Source organism: Lichenostomus cassidix, chromosome 4 (assembly GCF_008360975.1).
Source record: "Lichenostomus cassidix isolate B80296 chromosome 4, HeHo_3.0, whole genome shotgun sequence".
NCBI classification, from domain to species: domain Eukaryota; kingdom Metazoa; phylum Chordata; class Aves; order Passeriformes; family Meliphagidae; genus Lichenostomus; species Lichenostomus cassidix.
The window spans coordinates 36,592,027-36,611,805 of record NC_139484.1 but is presented as its reverse complement, the minus strand read 5'-3'; the positions used below and the strand labels follow the sequence as shown (position 1 = coordinate 36,611,805).

The following is a 19,779-nucleotide window of genomic DNA, read 5'->3' as shown; positions in this document are numbered from 1 at the left end:
ACTTTAAAAAGTGTGGATGATGTGGAGGGTCCTCGAACATAGGAGGAAAAGCTGGCCTGAAAATAAGGATATTGTGTTTTTAAGCAGGTAATTTTCACTCATTAAACTTGTCTAGAGATTTGCAGCAGCTTGGAAGTGTTACAGATATAAATAGTAGTAGTTCTTCACACACAGCTCTTGCAAGGGCATGTTCTGCAGCAAGTGGGCACTGATAAGCTTGTGCAACACTGCCTCATCCCCCTCCACTCCTACCCCCCACCCCTGCCTTTTTTTTTTTTTTTTTTGTAAGGGTGAAGTTCGTTGTTTAACAAGCTTTCAGGGCCCAGATTAATACTTTCCAGCTGAACTGTCAGCTCGGTGGGATGGGGATGCATCCCGCCCGTAAATCACCTCGCGGATTTCCTGCACGCAGGGGGCTGTCCCGCCGAGCTGAGCCCCTGCAGCCACAGCCCGCCCCTCCCGGCGGGGCAGCAGCGGGCGGCCCTGGCCCTCTCTCCGCCTGGGTGGCTTCTGGCGGAAGGCAACCTGGTACTTCACTTCTCCCTCTGCTCGAGGCGGGCCCGGGGGAATCAACGCTCCTGCCCCAGATTTCACGCCTTTTCAGCCGCCGCCCCGCAGGGATGCTCGGAGCAGCTGCAGCAAGGGGAGGGTGAGCTGGTTTGCCACACGGGTGGCTTGAAACTTTAGCTCTTTGTACCGTCTGTGAGTGTTTTAATAACTCTTATAATATGTTTAATCTCTGGGTTTTGTTTTTTGAACAGACAACGTGGGGTAAGTATACCGTGCCTGCCTGGGAGAGTATTATTTAAAAGAAATAAATAATTCATTATTGTTTGTTTGCTGAAAGTTTAAAAATGAACTGGAGGAACTACGTGGGCATTCTGTTCAGGAATTAAACTTCTTAGATAATTGAAATGAAGGTGTGGCGGTAGCAAGTTCCTAGACTTCATTAAAGGCAATGAGGTAACATTAGCAGGGATAGCTTATTATGGTAACAATAACTGGAATGAAACCACACAGCTGGGAGGGTTTGCCACACCTGCACCATCATGTGGTTGCATAGCCTAACCTTTAGAATTATGTGACTATGCAAAAGCAGTGTTGGTCAATTGTCCCATGTAATTTGAATATGTTTAAAATTATATTTATGCAAAGATTCTTAGTTTTGTATTAGAATGGGGAATAGCAAATGAAAAGGTATTTCCCTGTTCTAAAGCGCATCCCTGAAAATTTCATTACACAGACAGCAGTAAAGTACAGAACAGTTTGTGCTGTGTTTCTGTGATTTGGGGTTTTTTGCAAGGAAATTACATGCACTTACTTGAGCTGCATTTTTCTCGGATACTACCTGTGATACACCACTTATATTTTATTATTATTTAATTATTTTAAATCTGACCTAATCATGGAATGCTGCTCATTGATAGCTAACAGAGTTCAAATACTGTTAGGTAGTGGGAATATGAGGAAAAGCAGTGGGTCAGTTTCCAGGGTTTCCTGCTGTCACTGTATCTCCATGGTATAATCTCAAACCCATCAGTTTTATGTCCACCCCTAAGTTTATGCAGTGTGCTTTACTCTGTGTTACATGCATAGGTCAGTGATGAGGCTGGATTATCTGTTCTGAAATCAAGCATACACATCCCTCTCAGTACTTAAACAGTGCTAAATTGAGCATGTAGAGAGAATGTTATTTTTTCCTGCTGTTGCTGTTTAGTCTGTTGCAAATTTTCTTTGAAAATGTGTGTAGCCACTCTCTTTTCAGACACATACACATAAAAAGATCTGGGTTTTTTGAAGTATGATTTGTAACAGATGCAATGGGATGAACATTGATAGTAGGACCTATTCTAAAGACTAAGCAATGCTTCTGCAAACATAGCTATTAAACCTTGGTCTAGCCTTTTGTGTGAGTAAAGTGCAGCACTGAGCTCTAAGAGCTCAAGGCACTTTCTAGTTCTTGGAGTAGGTATGTGCATTCCTGGGTGTCTAGTGTAAGCACGCTGGTGTGCCTGGGAGGGACTTCAGCTGTTTGTCAGCAGCAATCCCATGTGTTTATGAAGGTTATAAAAAAACTTTGGTGATCATTTTAACTGCAGTTTTAGAGAGATACAGAAGCGTCCCAATCAGAAATATCATTTTCACGCTCACTTAGGTTCCGTATGCATTCAAAGTATTACCTTTTTTTCAAGGGTTTGTGTCGACTTATTTTAGTAAAAATAAACCAGTACTTCTGACTGTTGTAGCTGAGGGGGATGGTAATAATAGTTTCCCATTGATACCCAGCATCCAGGATAGAAAGTTTGTGTACAACCTTGTGTTCAGCTGCTGCTTTTTTGAATGTGGTCAGTGATTCATTAAAAAAAAAAAAACCAAAAACCCTCGGAACAAAGACAATCCAACTAAAGTCACACTGGTTTCCTATCAAATGTAATATCCTGTTTAATGTAAAAAAAATTGTTACAGCTATTTGTAGAATAAGTTATATGAAACTCCAAGCAAGATCTTTACTTGAAAGTTGCAAGCTCTTTCAAAGTCTAAGTTGCTTCTTAAGAGTTTTGTTTGGTAAAGTATTGAATTTTGTTTGGTGAGTGGGATACTCATCAAGGGTTGTTTTCCTTATCTATTATAGATATTCATTACTTTTTAAATTTCATCTTGCTTCTCTTGAATGTGATACTGTAATACCAAATTCCCCTCTGTGTAAATGTGAATCTACTTCAAAGACATTAATGGCTGCATAAATTGCACCAGAATTTTAATTTAAAATATTGATAATTTATGGGAGCATGGGCGATTGTTTGTTGAACTCCTATTATGTATCAGCTTGTCAACTTGTTCGTCCTGTTTTGTGTTTATCTGTCTCCAGAACTTTTGGTGACAATATTTGTGTTGCTCCCCCTCTTTGTTGCATTTCAGGCTTTAGTTAGGAAATAGCTACACTGTAAGTAATTTATTCTTCCATTCTTCCGTTGTAATCATCATGAATCAATCCCTTTAGCTCTGTGGTAGTTTGTTGGGTTTTTTCTTTTGGCATTTCCTGACTTGTCTAAGATAGCTGTAACTCCTTACAAGTATTTAGAGACTTCAGTAGCTAGTGGAAGGAATTAATATTGTGGTAAGAAGCTGTATTTTAGCAAAGTAACCAAGAGAGATGGTGTTCTTTGGGTGAGGAGGAAAAAACACAGCAGGAAACTGATAAGGAGAAGGAAAAAAATAGTAGCAGTTGGTGTATTTTGACTATATTGTAGTCTTTACTGGGTCTAGATGAGCATGTAATCATCCTATATGTAGTTACTAAGGCCATATATCATCTGCAGCAAACTTTTGGGATCTTGATTATGGTTAATTTCAATGAAAAATGATTGTTTGGGGAAGTTAATGACATTGGTTACCCAATACTGCTGTCATCCTGAACTCTGTAGTACTCCATTCTGTTCACATAATGACTTCACCTACTCAGTGACAGTTTTCCCATAGCTTGACCTTGAGAATGTGGCTTAAAAATTGTTGAAGGTGTTTTATGTCCTGTTTCTTACTGAACTGAGCAGGATTTTCCATACTGGACAAAGGAAAATTCTGGCAAAGAGTTGGACAGTTCTTGGAGGAAGATGCCAGAAGGCTGCTGGGGAGGAAATGACACGTGTATTTCTGTCTAGCTTCAAGTGTGACATCACCTGTATTACTCTGCCTACCTTCTTGTGGCAGAACTGAGACATAAGTCATTTCAGGAATCATCTAGAACAAAATTCTTTACACCATTATATGGTTTAATTCTTTGACTTTCCTTACTCAATAATTGTGTTCTGTTGAGAAAGAGTGAAGAGAGAAATAAAGCAGAATGGAGAGCTTCTGAGAACAGATTTAACAATCGGCTATTTATTAATATTTTTCCCTGAAGATGACCCGTAATAACTCCCCCAGCACCCCACATGCATGTATGAAAATTTCTAGTATTTCTAAATATTTTTAGAAGCAGTAGATATCCTGCTCTCCCGCTGTATTTAGCATTGTTGTGGCCTCACCCTGAGTTCTGTGTGCACTTCTGAGTCCCAGAATTCAAGAAGGATGTGAAGGTCCTTGGATGCAGCCAGAGAAGGGCAACAAAGCCGGTGACAGGGCTGGAAGGAATGTCCTGTGAAGAGCAGCTGAGGACTCTGTCTAGCTTGGAAAGAAGGAGTCTATGGGATGACCTCATTGCTCTCTCTAGCTTTCTGAGGGGAGGCAATGGAGAGAGAGGTGCTGATTTCTTCTCCCTCACATCTAGTCATTGGATGCATGGGAATGGTTAAAACTGCACCAGTGGAAGTTTAGACTGAACATTAGGAAGCATTTCTTTATGGAGGAGGTGATCAAACACTGGAATGATCTTCTCAGAGGGGTGGTTGATGCCCTGAGTCTGTCAATGTTTTGGAGGCATTTGGACAATGCCCATAACAGCATGCTCTAGCTTTTAGTCAGCCCTGAAGTGGTCAGGCAGCTGGACTAGATGATTGGTGTAGGTCTCTTCCAATTGAAATATTCTATCTGAGATTGTTTAAAAGAAGCAAAACTACTGTTGTTGTCCTTCAACTTCCTTCAACTGCCAGATTCAGCTGGCCAAATGCATTTGTGGTGAGCTGCTCCAGCTGTCCAGAATGTACTTGTGGCATCAGTTACAATATTAAGAGCCAAGAGAAAAACTGGCCGAGTGAAGGTTTACACCTTATCTGGTCTTGACTTGCTCATATTTGTGTAGACAATGAAATGTTTGGAGGGCTAGTTAGTTTGTTTCATTGTTCCATGGGTGTATTTGTTTTAGAAGGAGAGAGAGAAAGTTACAGCTGGCGAGTAAACTCTCCAGTCTGCTTAAGGAAAAGTTTCTTTGGTTTTGTTTGTTCCTTAAGAAAAAAAAAGAAGTGAGAGCATTTCTTGACTCGAGTATTGGAAGTAATTCTGAGAGGGTTTTGGCTTTGTTGGGGGGGGTTCTGTTTGTTTGTTTTTTAATAATCTATTTTCTTTGAAATGTGGCCTTTGGAGCCCTGTGAATTTACCAGTCTTGACCTGTCATTCTTCTTGACTCACAGCTGCTAGGTGTTGCAGACTATTTGACAGCTTTGTGACTGCTGTGAGTTGGAGACTGTGGGGATACCAGAATAGTAGGTTTCACTGCAAGTCAAAGACAGTATTTTGTACCCCTGAAAGGATCATTCATTGGTGTGCTTCTGAGGAGAGAATCTCTGCTTATGTGCACACTCTCTATTACTTAGAGCACACCACTCCTATTTCTTCTTAGAAGTAAGGAACTTCAGTCATTCCAATTCTACCTATTTGTAACTGCCCACAGATACACTTGGTAGAATTTGCCTGTAAAAGTAATAGTATCAAGAGTCTTGGCGGAGATAATTGTACAGTTTTTACAAAATTTCTACTTATGGTTAGGTCAGCAGTGCAATTAACTGTGAAAGGAAAATACAAAATAAACTTGTGAGATGATGCCTTATTGACATCTGTCCCTTCCCTAAGGACAGATGTTTCCAAATTAAAACAGAGCCTAGAACTTCCTCTTCACCCCACCCACCCTCCAGCACATCTTCCATAATGGGCGAAGTGCTGCTGCAGTACAAACACGAACATTTCCTTTATTTCATTTGTTTTATAAATGTCAAAATATTCATGTTAAGCTTTCAGTATCTCTTTGTCACAAGGATATTTTTAAATTTTATCTTCTTTAAATCATTAGTACTGATATATTCTGTGATTTGGAGGAAATGAGATGACCTTGTTAATAAGCAGGCTTGAATAGTCAATTCAATAAATATGGAGAATTGGTTTTTTTCTAGGAAGGGCAATTACTTTGACTTTCCAGCTGGATGTTTTTCTGGCTGGTTAGAGAAGGGCAAAGTGTTGGTTCATTTGCAAAATGTTGGTTCAAAAATACCAAGAATCCTGTTGTGCAGCGCACAGGGCACAACTTTCAGGAGAACATTTACAGCTGCTAGAAGTCCCAGTGACACGAAGCTGAATATGCTATGTATTGGACTGTCTCCTTTGTAAAGCTGCATGGCAGTTCCATGCAAACTGCCAGACAACAGAAGCAAGAGGCCAGGCTCAAAATCAAATTCTCCAAGTTTCCTTGCTTGGTGGAGTGTCAGTGATGCTCAAGTTGTTCCTTCTGCCTTGTGTTCCCAGGCGCACCCTGAGGTATGAGAACATATTTTGTTGAACACACGGTTTGGAGTGGTCTGGGCTGCTTTTGTGGCTCAGCAGAGCCCAGCAGGTGGGCAGCTTCTTGCTACCTCTGTGCAATTTGTTTCAGCTGCAGGAATGCCACGTTAATAGTAATGGACACATGAGAATGTCCCCACTAAAGAGGGGATTCAATGTGTGTGTGCTGAGGGAGGTGGTTTTGATGAACAGACTCAGACTGAGATTAGACCAGCTTAGAGTTGCACATTGGTCAATAAAGGGCTGTCTCTACAGTTGCGGTTCCCTCTAAAATTGTGGTGCTCAAGTCAGATGAAATGCAGCTTGCACAACTAAAAGTTGTAGTCTTTTGTGATAAACTGCTTTTGTTTTTCTCATCCAAGAAGAGCTGCTGATTTTTCTCTAATTATCAGCTTTGAAAATAATGAAAATCTTTAAGATTAATGATTATTTTTTTGTCCATATGCTAGGCCAGCAGGTGATCAAATCACTAAAAAGAAATAAAGGAATAAAATCCTATAGAGGAGCTCTGAAGTACTTTCCTTTTTGAAATGTCTGCAGAGGGGCTATAAAACAGTAAAAGCACAATGAACCCTGAATTTGGAACAGGAAGTAGGGAAAGGAGCAGTGAAGAATTTTCAGAGGGCCGGGCCATGCTTCAAAGGAAGGAAGAATTAGGCTGTTCTATTGCATCAGGTAGAACTAAAGAATTAGGCAAACTCTAAATTGAACAGTCACTACTAATCTGGATTAACAGCATAAAAAGGCTCTTTGTAGTAATGAAACTCTTTGAATATCTTAGCTAGCAGTTTCAGAAAATTAATGAAATTTTCAAATCCTCATCTCATATGACAGATGGATGATCTCTGTTTTCCCTTTGAGCCTGTAAGTTGCTGCTTTACTCAATGTTTACTTGGCTTATGCTATATATATGGAGAATTGAAGTCACATAAGAGTAGAGGAATATCTGTAGCTGGTCAGACAAAATTCCTGATTAACCCCATATGCCATTCTCAGCAATCTCATTGGAGAGCCCATGCTGCACAGCCACTAAACTTGCACCCTGTGCCCCACTAATGATGCAGAGGATGACTTGGAGAGTGGCATTGGAAGCCTCATGCTTCATAGAAGCATTGGAAGCCTCATAGTACGTGATGAGAAATGATCTGTCACATCCTGCCCCTGTCCCCCTTCTCCCCAGTTTCTTCCAGGTGAAGGCTGCCCATTGGCCATGGCCATGTCTATTCCTGCAAGACTGTGCCCAATGAGTCCTGGCCCCCCATAGCTTGGTTTTGTATCTTCTGTCATGTGAGCTGCCCTGTCTGATTCACCTGCAAGGAGTTTGTTGTGCAACATCCAGCTAATTTGTCCTCAAACCACCCCATGGAAATTATTTGGGAGATTTCTATTCCACTTGCTTTGCTCCTTCACCTTTGCATCCCACAGACCACATTCAGCAGAAATCCTGATAAGCTGCTGTGTCAAGATGTACCTGCTGCTCACTCCTTGGCCAGCTGGGGACTTCAGTTAGAAAACCCAGCAGCAGGCATTTACAGGATCTCCAGACTGATCGTGTTTGTGAAAGGGCAACCATGGCAACATGCACCTGGCTACAGGCGCTGGCTCTTCCAGTACCTCTTAGTTTTCTTGGCTGGCCTTCTTTTCTTTTATTTATGCCCTTACCACCCAAGACCCTGCCAAATTACAGGACCTACTTGACAACCTCCTTCTGAGCAAAGAAATGGAAAGTGTCACTACATTCTGACGGGCTGTTGGCAGCAGCTTGTGAACTTCCTTGCCTTAAATGATGGGGTGCGTGTGTGTGATTTCGCTTGCTTTAATAGCTTTCAGTTGACTTTTCTCCAGGTGCTTGTTGAGCCCACAGAATCTTTTCACATCAACACTTTTTCTGTATCAACAAGTATGGCTTTAAGTGGATGTTGTTTACTTAATAGTAAATTTAAAAAACAAACAAGAAAGGCTCAAGACAAGCAAATGGAATAGTTCTGACACCTGCTGATGAAATATGAGACTTCCAGAGTCCCTGCTCTGGACAAGGCAGGGAGCAATTCTGTCCATGACACTTGTGATTTTATTGAGTTCCCTTCTCCACTGTTCTTTTTCAGGCTAAAGATCTTCCACTTATGTGACCTGCTTTTAATTCTCTAACTAAACTGTTCTTTACCTCTGATCGTCTGACTTCATACCTTTGTAATTCTCTTTAAGACTGCAGAGCAAGGAGAGGGGAGAGCCAGGAGTGCACACAAGATTCCAGATGTGGGACACCACAGATGTGGCTAGGGATACAATGCTGTTTTGTTTTCTTTCCTAATAATTCCACTTGTGTATTTGTTTTAAAAGAAGTGTGTCTTGATATGCCAGTATTTTGTAACATGTCAGACATGAGTATGATTAAAATGCCTTCTTTAAAGAACTACCCATATTTATACTGAAGAACAGGATGGGGGAAGGCATTTCATGGTTATTACTACTTCCTCAAAATTCACATAAAAGCTGTTCTTAGGGGCCTGTTTCAAGATGATGTATGATTATTTAAACTTTTGTGTTCATTATGCTTTTAATGTGTTTTTCTGCCTGCCACATGTGCACAGTGAGAGATTTAATGGGACTAGCTATCTTTTGAGTTGTAAACCATGAGCTGTATATTTAATGTCCATAATGATTTTTCTTTAAAAATGAGATGTGGTCTCAATGTGATCTGTGAAATATGTCAGCAGTCTTGCAAAGGCTGTTTATGCCTGCTAACAATAAGATGTTACTGTCAGGCAAGATTTGTGAGGGCTTGGTTGTGTGCACTAACTAGGTACATATGATGAAGCAAATTTAAAAATATGCCCATGCTTGCAAATTTTTAGATACATGTCGAGCATAGCCTAAAGCATAAGAATATAGGAAATAACCCACTGGGGCAAACTAATGGTTTGCCTAGGCAAGTGGCCTCTGTCATGTCAGCAGCATGTGCTGTTCTGCTTAAGGAGAATATTTGGACTTAATCAGTCTCTGCAGTTCCCTCCCCTCATACCCACCTAACATCTACAGTTGTTGGATTGAGGATATGAGAAGACCTGCCTCTGCCTCTTCAGTATCTCTTTAAGGACATCTTGTCCATAGGTTTGTCTGTTTTCATACTGAAGATGCTGTGAGCAGTTAGTAGATTCTGAGCTACTTCATACCAGAATGGCACTGGTTTGGGGGCACTGGAGCTTTGATTTTGTTGACTTGCAGTATGTGTAAAGACTTACTCTGCATTTAATATTTATTAATATTTTAATAGTTTATAATTTTAACCTTGTGTGTTACACAGGCACAAAAGTTATTTTCAACACCTGAGGGGAGAAAAAGGCATTTTAATTGAGGATCTGTGTCCTCAAATTTTTGAAGACCAAACTAAGGAAGAAACATAAATGTGTCATTCAATTATTTCATTCTGTATTTCAATCAAATACAGATTTGATTTTTTAAAAATATTTCTCCAGTCAGAGTGACTGGATCCAATGTCAAATTTCCCCTACACTCTTGGTTAAGAGACTGATTTTATTCTCATCTTTAGAACCTTACGACGTACATGGTGTCTCTTTAGTTGCTGTCTGCCTGAGGCTTTGCCAACTTGGGGCAATATTTTCCCACTAGGTCAGAATTAAAATTTATAGCTCTGTTGAGGTGTTTATGGTGCCTGAAACCCTTATTATGGATTTGTCGGAAATTCCATCTTCCAAGTGTTGTGTGATGCACAGTAGTGCAGTGCTGAGCATGGGGCAGTCCAGGAGATCCTTTCTTGCTCTTCATGCCCTACTCCATGGAAAAGTTGCAAGAGTATGTAAAGGAAGGTGGTGGAGCTGGGTCACAAATTTCCCTTAATTCCCTATTCTCCTCTTCTAGGAGAAGGGAGATGATAAGGGGATTACGAGAAGCCCTTCAGATAAGGATTATATAGTTTGAGCTTTAGCTGACATTGAGTGTTACCCCCTTAGAAATATCTGTAGTCTTCTGAAGAAGGCTAAGTCATCTAGGGTTAGGATTTTTTTTTTAAACTTCTGCTTTGTGGTGTTGGGACATTTTTTCCTCTGCCTCACTAGAGAAGTACCATGTGCTCCTGTACTTGAGGAACTGGTGCATCTTGCCAAGGGTCCCGCTGAGGCATATTTGTTTAAATCCTTATTGTTATTCTGGAGATATTATCTAACAAGTGATATATTGAATAAAATTGAAGTTCTTCTGGGTAATCATAACATTTTTAAATTATAAATATTTATTTCATATTTGTGCCAACCTATTGATTTCTGTTATTGTTCTGCATATTTTTATTACAATTGTGAAAGCAATTGCAATTACAATTGTATTTAGCTTGGATTTTGTTCTTTCCTTCCTCAAAATCTTTGTTACATGTGTTATCATAAAGCCCCTAACTTAGACAATTTAACATGTGTTCTTGTAAAGACTTATATGTACAGTGGTGATAAAAATTTATTTCTTGACCTTCAAACTGCCTAAGGAGGAAGCTATTAAAAAGAAAGCTTATTCTGAGCCAGAGCAGATTGTGTTCATTAGCTAATTAGCTTAATCAGAATGGGAATTTCCTTTTCACTTTAAGAGTTAGTGCAGTATTGAGAAATTTAAAGTAAATGCAAAGTCTTACTAAGATGGGAAATCAATTGTTTGTCTCATGGAACTAGCACTGATACCCCAGTAGTAATCTTGAAAGAAAAACAGAATTAACAAACAAAAGAAAAATTGAATAAATTATTTTGATAATCATTAAAGTAGCTGAATTTCATACAAAACTACTCTAATCCACTGCTTACCAATCTTCCCACCTCCTTTCATAAAATCAGAATTAGTTTGCAGCTAGCAGCCTGATACTCTGATGTGTAAGTGCCTTAACCGGGCTGCAGTATTGGTTTCAAAGTCTTCTAGGATATTGAAAGAAAACAAAGAAAGAAGAAAATCCCACAATTTCTCTGTCTTGACTCAGTGATGATCACAACAATTTCAAAAGTTTCTACCACACTCTTCTAGGTCATTATATCTCATGCTAAGGTCTGACAGAGCTGTACCTGGAAAGGAAAAATTACATTAATTATTTTTTCTCACTGAGTTTGCAGTGTTTTTACTTGAGTGGTCTGAAATAAATTAATTTTCTAGTATAATTATGCTGCTGTAGGCAAAACTGATAGAAAGGTGTAATTGATCATACCTGTCTGAGTACAGCCCTAGTAGTTAAAGAAGGTGGAGTCTGAGTAACAAGTAGCTGTGTTGCATCCGGGTTATGGTAAATAAGACTGTACTTAATGTGACAGAAGGGGTGCTCCAGCCAGAAGCCTGTCCCTGTTTCCCTAGCTCTTACTCCTCCCTATACATGTGTTAGAAAAGCTGTTAGTGGGGAGGTAAGTACTTCTTTTTGTAGCAGCATGGATTTATGCTGGATTTACAGTAACTGTGCAACAGTTTACTTATGAGTACTTCAGGTAAGTAACTTCAGGTGGCTGATCTTGCTTTACCGTGTAGTAGAATTAAGTAAGAGTCGTCATGTGGCTCTTAAACACATCCTTATGAACCATGATTACCAATGAGAACAGATTATTCTAACAAAATTATCTTTTTCATTTAATATTTGTAGGTAATTATGTTCTTACTAACCAAACTAATATTTCTGGTTTAGCTTTTTTTCCCCTTCTTACTTACACATAAGATTCAGCAATATTAAAGTGGAGGCCTGGTAATACTGGACTGTATTGCTAATTTAACTAGTCAGCCATGCTTCCTGAACACAGCTCAGGATCAGCTATTAAGCTCCAACTCAGATTTTTTTGTGATTAGACAGTACTGTGGTTGTGTTCTGTGTAGTGAGAAAGTGATCTGGTTAATGATGTAATTGTAAACATTAATTTTTGCGACAAATTCAGTGTAGTTCATGAGCAGCTAAACTTGTGCTGACAATTTGTAAGACAGTCTGTTTGTGGGTTATTTATGTTGGGTGAAAGTAGTTGTCCAAAATAATTTCTGTAGAAATAACTAAACTACTAGAAGGACATATAAATATTGTTTATCTTCTACTTTGTACTTGGACTTTCAGTGACACAAGTCTGGCGTCAGGAAATCTTTCTCTTCCTATGATATGAAGATTTATTATCAATGTCTTGCTGTCGTTCCACATACATGATATGTTAGCCTAGAGCCAAGATAAATCTAGCAGTGCTGACAGGCATTGCAACCACAAATGCATGTGGTATATGAAAATATACACCACAGCTTGCTACTTCAGTACGAATCAAGTGTTCAGAAGTTGCACAATGCTACCATTAAAAACTTACTTTTTTTTTGTCTGGTGTTCTGCTGATACTCTTTGGATTTACCTGATGTGTAGGGACTTTGAATATAAAAACAAAAGTGCCTGCAGCTGTATTGTCCAAGTCTAGAGGACAGCCTACAGTGGGCATGGGCCTGTATGACCATTTTCCCAAACTATGGGGAGTGCCACCTTTTTCCTTATTGGTTCCTTGCTGTCATCCCACATCCCAGCCAGCTCTATCCTCCTCCTTTACCTGTTCCCCTGCTTAACTGAGTGGGCCTGGGTATGGGGAACTGGGAAGCAGTGCCAGCCAAAGTGCTTCCAACTACCTCCCTTACTGCAGCACGTGAATTACATGCTGAACCTAATTTGAGGTCTGTGAATTGATACACAAACTGATCCAGCTGAAGAGATAGAAACCTGTGTGTCTTAAGGCCTTTGGGTGGTTTTTGCACGTTCAAGGCTACATTATGTAAATAGTAAAATAGCCAAGGGGACAGCAAGCTTCTGTCTTTCACCTGTGTTCTTGAGCAGTTCCCATGTTTTTAAATCTGTCTCTAGTTTCTCACTGTTTTCTCTATACCTTGCTTCTCTTCTTCATCAAACTGTGACATAATCTTTCCCTTCCCCTCTTTGCACCCATTATCCTAATTTTTAGTTGCCCTTTCTCATGTGAATAAATGGCAATGAGTTTGTACCAGGCTGTCACAGCTCTTTGACTCCTTTTCCACTTTTTCTGTGCATAGCAAATTCAGTGCCAGCTCAGGTCCCTCTTCAGTGTGTGTCTCAGCCCTGTCTCCCTCCCTAGCTTCAGATCTCAGCTTTCTTTTCCTGTTTCTCCCACTCTCTTCTCTGAGATCCAGGTTTCAGCTTCACCCTCCCACTCTCTTCCTTCTCTGTGTCCTTTCTTTTTCTCATTTTATTCTCAGGGCAGACTGAGCCTTTTTCTGCCTTGTGTTTCCTTGCACTGAAGTTTTTTCTTCTCGTTGTTGCTTCTTGACCAGCTACAGACCAAAGCTCTACCTGCACAGCAGATCTTGTTCAGCAGCTGCAGGGAACATATACTGATTGTTCCTTAAACCTTTTTGTCTTTTAGCAGAGCAATCTGCTGAAGTCTGCTGGAAGTTCATAAGCTGTGATGCTTACTTGTTGGGCAAATTTTGCTGGAGATGTTAAAAGTATGTCCCTGAGGCACCCTCCACTTTTTCTTTCTCTTGTCATGACTCCATATCATACTTCCCTGTCAGTTTAAGGTCCTGCAAATCTTCAGTGAGGAGGCTGCACTATATTAATGTGGACAAGAAGCAGACATTGGGACAGTTCCTCAGTGGAAAATCAAACTTCAGGTTAAAGTCTGTCAAAAATCTTTGAATAAACAGCTAGAAACAAGGTCTTACAAGTGGAAAAACTGGGGCAGTTCCAGCTGAAGTTAACTGCCAGAACCCACATAGTTTGGTGCTGCTAGCCCAAATGGTATTCCCATTGCCCACTTTCTTGTTTGTCCCCTGCACTCTCCCTTCCTGACTGCCAGTAGGAGTGTGTGGGGAACTGAGTTGGGAACATGATCTGAGTGACAGCTTGCCTGGGGGGAAGTTGAGAGGGTTAAGAAGTACTCGGTTAAACTGATTTTTTTAGTCTGGTTTACTTCTTGGCTTGACATGTGCCTAGTCTACACAGGAGACAAGAATTTGTGGGAGGGCATGAACAAGCAGTTGGGAATAAAAAGAGTGGATGTGGGTGTTGGTTTTGGTTTTTTTTTTTTTTTGTGATTGTCTAGGACATTTGTTGATCAATAACTTAGATCACAGTGGTCCTGTTAACCCAGCTGTGAGGGCCTGTTTTCTTTTCACTTTGCAATGTCCCATGGAAAAATACCTTTAGAGCAGAAAATGCCTTGAAGGAGGCAGTAATACTTTGAAAAAACATCTGTGATTATTGTGCCTTAACTGCTCAAAGTTTAAGCAGCTGAGTCACGCTTTCTGGACTCTTGTAGCTACAAGACAGGGACTGGCAGCTATGAAGAATACATGGCATGGCCTCATTAACCACAGCTCCAAGGTTTATTCACAATTTTCAGTTTTCAAAAGTTACCACGTTTAAACGGGCAGGCTGATTGAGGGGGTGTTAAATTAAATAAGTGTGCACTTGCACATTTATCCTGTGTAAGTAGAGCAACTCTTTTCAGTTGCATTTGGTGTTTTCCATTGTCTCTTTGGCAAAATTGCTGAGGGACTTTTCTGAAATATACGAAACTTGTCCTCAAATGAAGTTCAGAGGTTTCTGCAGTACTGAACCTTTGCTCAGTGTTTAAATCCTGTTGGTTGGTGCTGAGTTACACATAGCAAGTAGCTGAAGAAGGTGAAAGGGATAAAGAAAAGCAGTGGTAAAGAGATGGGAACTGCTATCAAGTTTAGTCCTATTGCTCCAGCAACATGTATGCAGAAACTAAGGTTAGTAGGAACGCTGTATAACATGCTTTAGACTCACTCAGCAGAAAGTATATTTCAATTTTTTTAGAAAATAAAACTTTGTATAGATCAATGAATCTGATACCTAGCACCAGCTGCTGTCTTGATTCCCATTCAGTGCTAATACAGTGGAATTAAAGGAGAGATAATTTTAGTATGGAATTTCCTGAGATCATATAGTTTTATTTTAAGGTATTGTTCTGTATCCGGATGCTGTTGCTTAATTTAGATCTAACTATAGAATATAATCATACTGTTTCCACCCTTTTATGTATGGACACCCAAACACACACACGCACATTCACAGTATGTGTCTGTATCTATATATACACAGAGATTCTTTAAATAACTTGAAAATAAGAATATGTATTTAAATGTGTATTTTAAACGGTCAGCTAACAATTCTGCTATAGCTGAAGTAAAATTACACACTTTTTTCCCCATGAATTAGTCTCTTCTAATTTCGTAGTTTTGTTTTTGATAGGTTAGTTGCAATTTAGAAAAGAGAGGATCTAAGGGAAAACAAATTTAAAATGAAAATAGTCTGAAAACCAGGTATTTACTTCAAAATTTTAAACTTTAACTGCCTATTTTTACACAATGTGTAAAACTTTCATACTGGTTGACATGGTTTAACCCCAGCGGTCAACTAAGTACCACACAGCAACTTTTGCTTCCCACCTCTAGTGGGATGGGGAGGAGAATCTGGAAACAGAAATGTGAAACTCATGGGTTGAGATAAGAACAGTCTAATAAATGAACTGTAGTAAAAGTTAATAATCATAATAACAATTGTAATGGAAAGGAGAGAGAGGACTAAAACCCAAGAGAAACAAGTGATGCACAATTGCTCACCACCTGCTCCCTGATGCCCGAGCCCATCCCTCAGCAGTGATTGACTGCTCCCAGTTTCTATACTGTTTGTGACATTTTCTGGTATGGAATATCCCTCTGGCCACTTTGGGTCAGCTGTTGTGGCTGTGCTCCCTCCCAGCCTCCTGTGCACCTGTTCACTGGCAGAGCATGGGAAACTAGAAAGCCCTTGGCTTAGGGTAAGCACTGCCCAGCAACATGGTGTGTTTTCCGTGTCAATCCCATACCAAATCCAAAACACAACCCTGTACCAGCTACTAAGAAGAAATGAACTCTGTCCCAACTGAAAGTAGGATGCTGACTGTTAAATTGTGAGGAGAGACTCAAATTGCAGATTGATAAGCAGTTTTCCAGGACTTGGTGCTTATAATTGTTGCAGTCTTTGTGAGAATATTTTACATAGGTATATGTTAAGACTCCCGGATATTCACTTCTTATGCTTGTTAATACGTTATTGACATAAGATTTGAAGTCTGTATGCTCGTTTACAATTGGAATCTCAGTGTAGTAAAATATAGCAAATCTGCGTAATCTGGAGAACTGTTTTTATTTAGAATGAAACATATTTTCAAGCCAAAATTTGGTCTTTGTTTAGAAAAGATTTTGTAATTGTTAGCTACCTGACTCACCATACAGTCAAATCACAGGGTGCACTTTATCTGATGTGGATGAATAGAAGGCTGACTGCTTTCACTTGAAGTATTGCATTGTGTTCTGTATCACTTCGTAGTATAAAAGGTGGTAAAGATATGCACAAGACAGAAGCAACTGACTTAGTAACCATCCTTTTATTAATGAGATACTTTTAAGTAGTTTTCCAGGTCTTTATTCCCTGATCTGCATGGATTGAATTACATGCATGGCTATAACTTGTTTCGATCTAAACGTGACTGTCCACAAAGGTACCTTTAGATAAACTCAGAGGCCCTTGTGGCAGTGTCAATGGAACAGTTGCCTATGCTCTCAGATGCCAAAGGTGGGGTCTCTTTCACTCCTTCTCCTACCTTCTTGCTTCATCTTCATCCTTCTTTAATAGTTTTATTCTGACTGGGAAGTGAGACCTGAGTCACCTCTCTCATGCTCATTTTGTCTGAGTCAAAAATGTTTCTTAGTTACCTCCTTTTTTTTCTCATATTCGTCCCAAACTGTGAAGCATAATATAATGCATCTCTGCTTTAAGTAGAAAAAAAGTTGCTTATAGTAGACTGTGATTACAATAAAACCCAGGTGATTTGTAGCTGAAGTGCAGTTCTTTACCTCAACACTCCAAATGATAGTTTCATAGAAAATATGACAAATGAGGAACACTGAATGCAGTTCCCTGTATTTTCCATTCATGTTTTTATGGCAAAAGTCTGTTTAATTTCATTAGAAAGGAAAGCAAAAATGAATCAATTAAATCCTTTGCATCAAATCCAGTGGAGTTCCTTGATTTTTTTCAGCTTGATAGTCCTGACCCTGCCAGTCTCATATTTATGGTTGCTAACGGACATTGACAGAAACAAAGCATTAGAGAAAATGTTTTCTTGAATGCCTGGAAACTGTAATTGGAATAATGTTTCAACTGTCCTGCCATGCTAGTTTAAATGGCCTTACTAATAAATTGCGAGTGTTTTATACGGTCTGTAAAATAGCAACCTATAAAGATAGGGAGAGCAATAAACAAATGTACAATACTGCTGCAGAAGTGCTTCCTATGTCTTAGTTATCTGCTGCGTCACATAGAGAACCTTTTTTACCTGCTGTAGTAAAATGCCAGCATTCCCAAATGTGAAAAATCATGACTCCAGCTAAGCAAAATAATGAAACTTTAAACTCATGGTAGTTGAAGTACATTTGATTTGCCTTCTAGTATTTAAGATTGAATATACATGTTACATAGAGGACTAATCATGAAATAGTACAAGAGGATTGGTTTAAAAGCCATAGTATTTTCATTTCTACATTTCAGGGTTTTCAATGAGATAGGATCATAAGAATAACTGGGTTGGGGGGAAGAGATATATAATAATAGAGAAGGAAATAACTGTTAGTAAGAGCTTAAAGAGTTTCAGATCAAGAGATGACTGGGAAAACCATGTAGAAATCTTTGGAAAAGGAAAAAAGTGGCATGGTAGAAGGCATAAAACTGAAGCCAAAAACATTGGTATGGGGCTTTTTTTCTTCTGACCTGTGAGAATAACTAATCTTTGGAAAAAAAACTGTCAAGGGAAATGGTGACTTTAACATCTGTTCTAGTCTTTAAGTTTAGATGCTCTAAGATAGGAGCCTTTATGTTTCAAGAGATTTGATTCAGTGCTAAAATACATAGATTGAAATGACTGTTGCACGCAGGAGGTTGGAGTAGACTTCCTTTGGTGTATCCGGCTCTCCAAGCAGAAGACCTTTGTACCAGCCTATATAGTATGGCATGCCAAAATCCTCTTTGGTGTGATGACAGGTACAAAAAAGCCTTGGAAATACCATGATGAAGTCTATCTGTGTTAATGTTTCATCTGATTGTGATGTTAACACTGAAAGACGGCTTCTGAGGTGGAGATGAATTTTTTCCAGTTTTATCCTTTGGCTTTCACCAGGAAGCAGATAAGGTCTGAGCCAGGGTACCTAGCCCACCAAGTTTATTATCCAGTTATATATGCACCCACCCAAATTAGCTGAACTCCTTTGTTGTGGCTGTTTGTAGCTGTTGCCTCCACAGCAATGAGTTTAAGTTGCATTGTGTCATTGAGTCTTGGAAGAGAGGTTGGAACTCTCTTCTCCACCTCCTTTTCTTTGTTATTTGATTACTTTTCTAGATTTCAAACCGTTCTGGTTTTGTAATAAATAGTGTATAATTATTTGTGTATTGCTGTTCATGATAATATTTGTATTTTACAGCTCTCATACAGAAACAGTTTGGTACTGTGGTTTGGTGGTGTGGTTTATTCACCTTGTCTTCTTGTCTGCTTGTCAGATCCTCTTGGCATTCTGAAGTGCGGCGATCTGATTAGTGCAATTTTTGAAGAGAAAGTAGGCAATTAATGATGTTTTATAATACAAGACCAAAAAGTAGTTATTTCTTGTTGAAACAACTGGTAGTAGCATTCAGTTTTATTCAAGTGATGCATCCAAATGTGATTTCAGCCCTATCATGCTCATCAGTGAGTAACATGTGGGTGTCACTCTTCACTGTAATGATTATATATCTCATCATGTGATTGAAGATGGTGTGCTACCTCTTACATGTCCTTCATGTCTGTAATTGTCCTCTTACAAGCACACATGCTGCTTTTATGTTAGTGTGCATTCAGCCATCATAGGTCAGTAAACCAGAGCAGGTATCATCATGGCTTGCCTGTTTCTAGTTAAGTGAAGAGAGAAGAGCTGTGATCTTTCCATAAATGTTGTGACAGGGAGCAAGCTGTGAGAGTAATTCATGCAGCCCCAGCTTGCCCTTATTTACATCTAGGAGGATGTGAAAAAGAGCACTGGATGGAGGAAGCTGTAGCTACGTGCAGAAGGAATTATTGTAGTGAGCCAAATCCAGTCAGTAATTTTGGGCATCTCAGTCCAAATGACCTTTTTGGCTCTGGAAGAAGGGTTTAATTTTTTAGAGTATTTTGTCATTGCTGGGTTTTGTGTAGAAACATATGTGAAAGTTTGAATTGTGCCTCCAGAAGTTGAAATAAACCAGTAAAAGTTCCATTTGAAGATGGAAATAAGATTTGGCAATATTGCTAACATGGGAAAAAAAACGCTTTCAAGCTGAATAGTTAGGGAATAAGGAAAATTTATTTTATGATTAAATATAAATGCACCTTTCCTCAGCTGAGCATTCTAAACAACCTCGAATACACTTTGCATATCAAAAATATGTGGCTGTTCTGATCTGTTAAGAAGGAGTTTAAAACTCACAAACTAAAGAAGTTAAGTCTATAAATCTAAGAGTTATTTTGGCTTACA

The 19,779-nt window shown here is 39.4% G+C and overlaps 1 protein-coding gene across 2 annotated transcripts in view; it reads left to right on the top strand.

Moving 5' to 3' along the window:
* The window catches only part of VEGFC (vascular endothelial growth factor C), a 66,684-nt gene that overhangs the window by 2,970 nt on the left and 43,935 nt on the right, over positions 1 to 19,779 (top strand). Inside the window, exon 1 of one of the 2 annotated variants that reach the window (XM_085058714.1) lies at positions 503 to 649. The exons of the other annotated variant lie outside the window; for it this stretch is intronic. The gene's annotated coding sequence lies outside the window, so the exon portion shown is untranslated. Of the gene's footprint in view, positions 1 to 502; positions 650 to 19,779 lie in introns of those variants that run through there. 2 annotated transcript variants of the gene reach the window in all.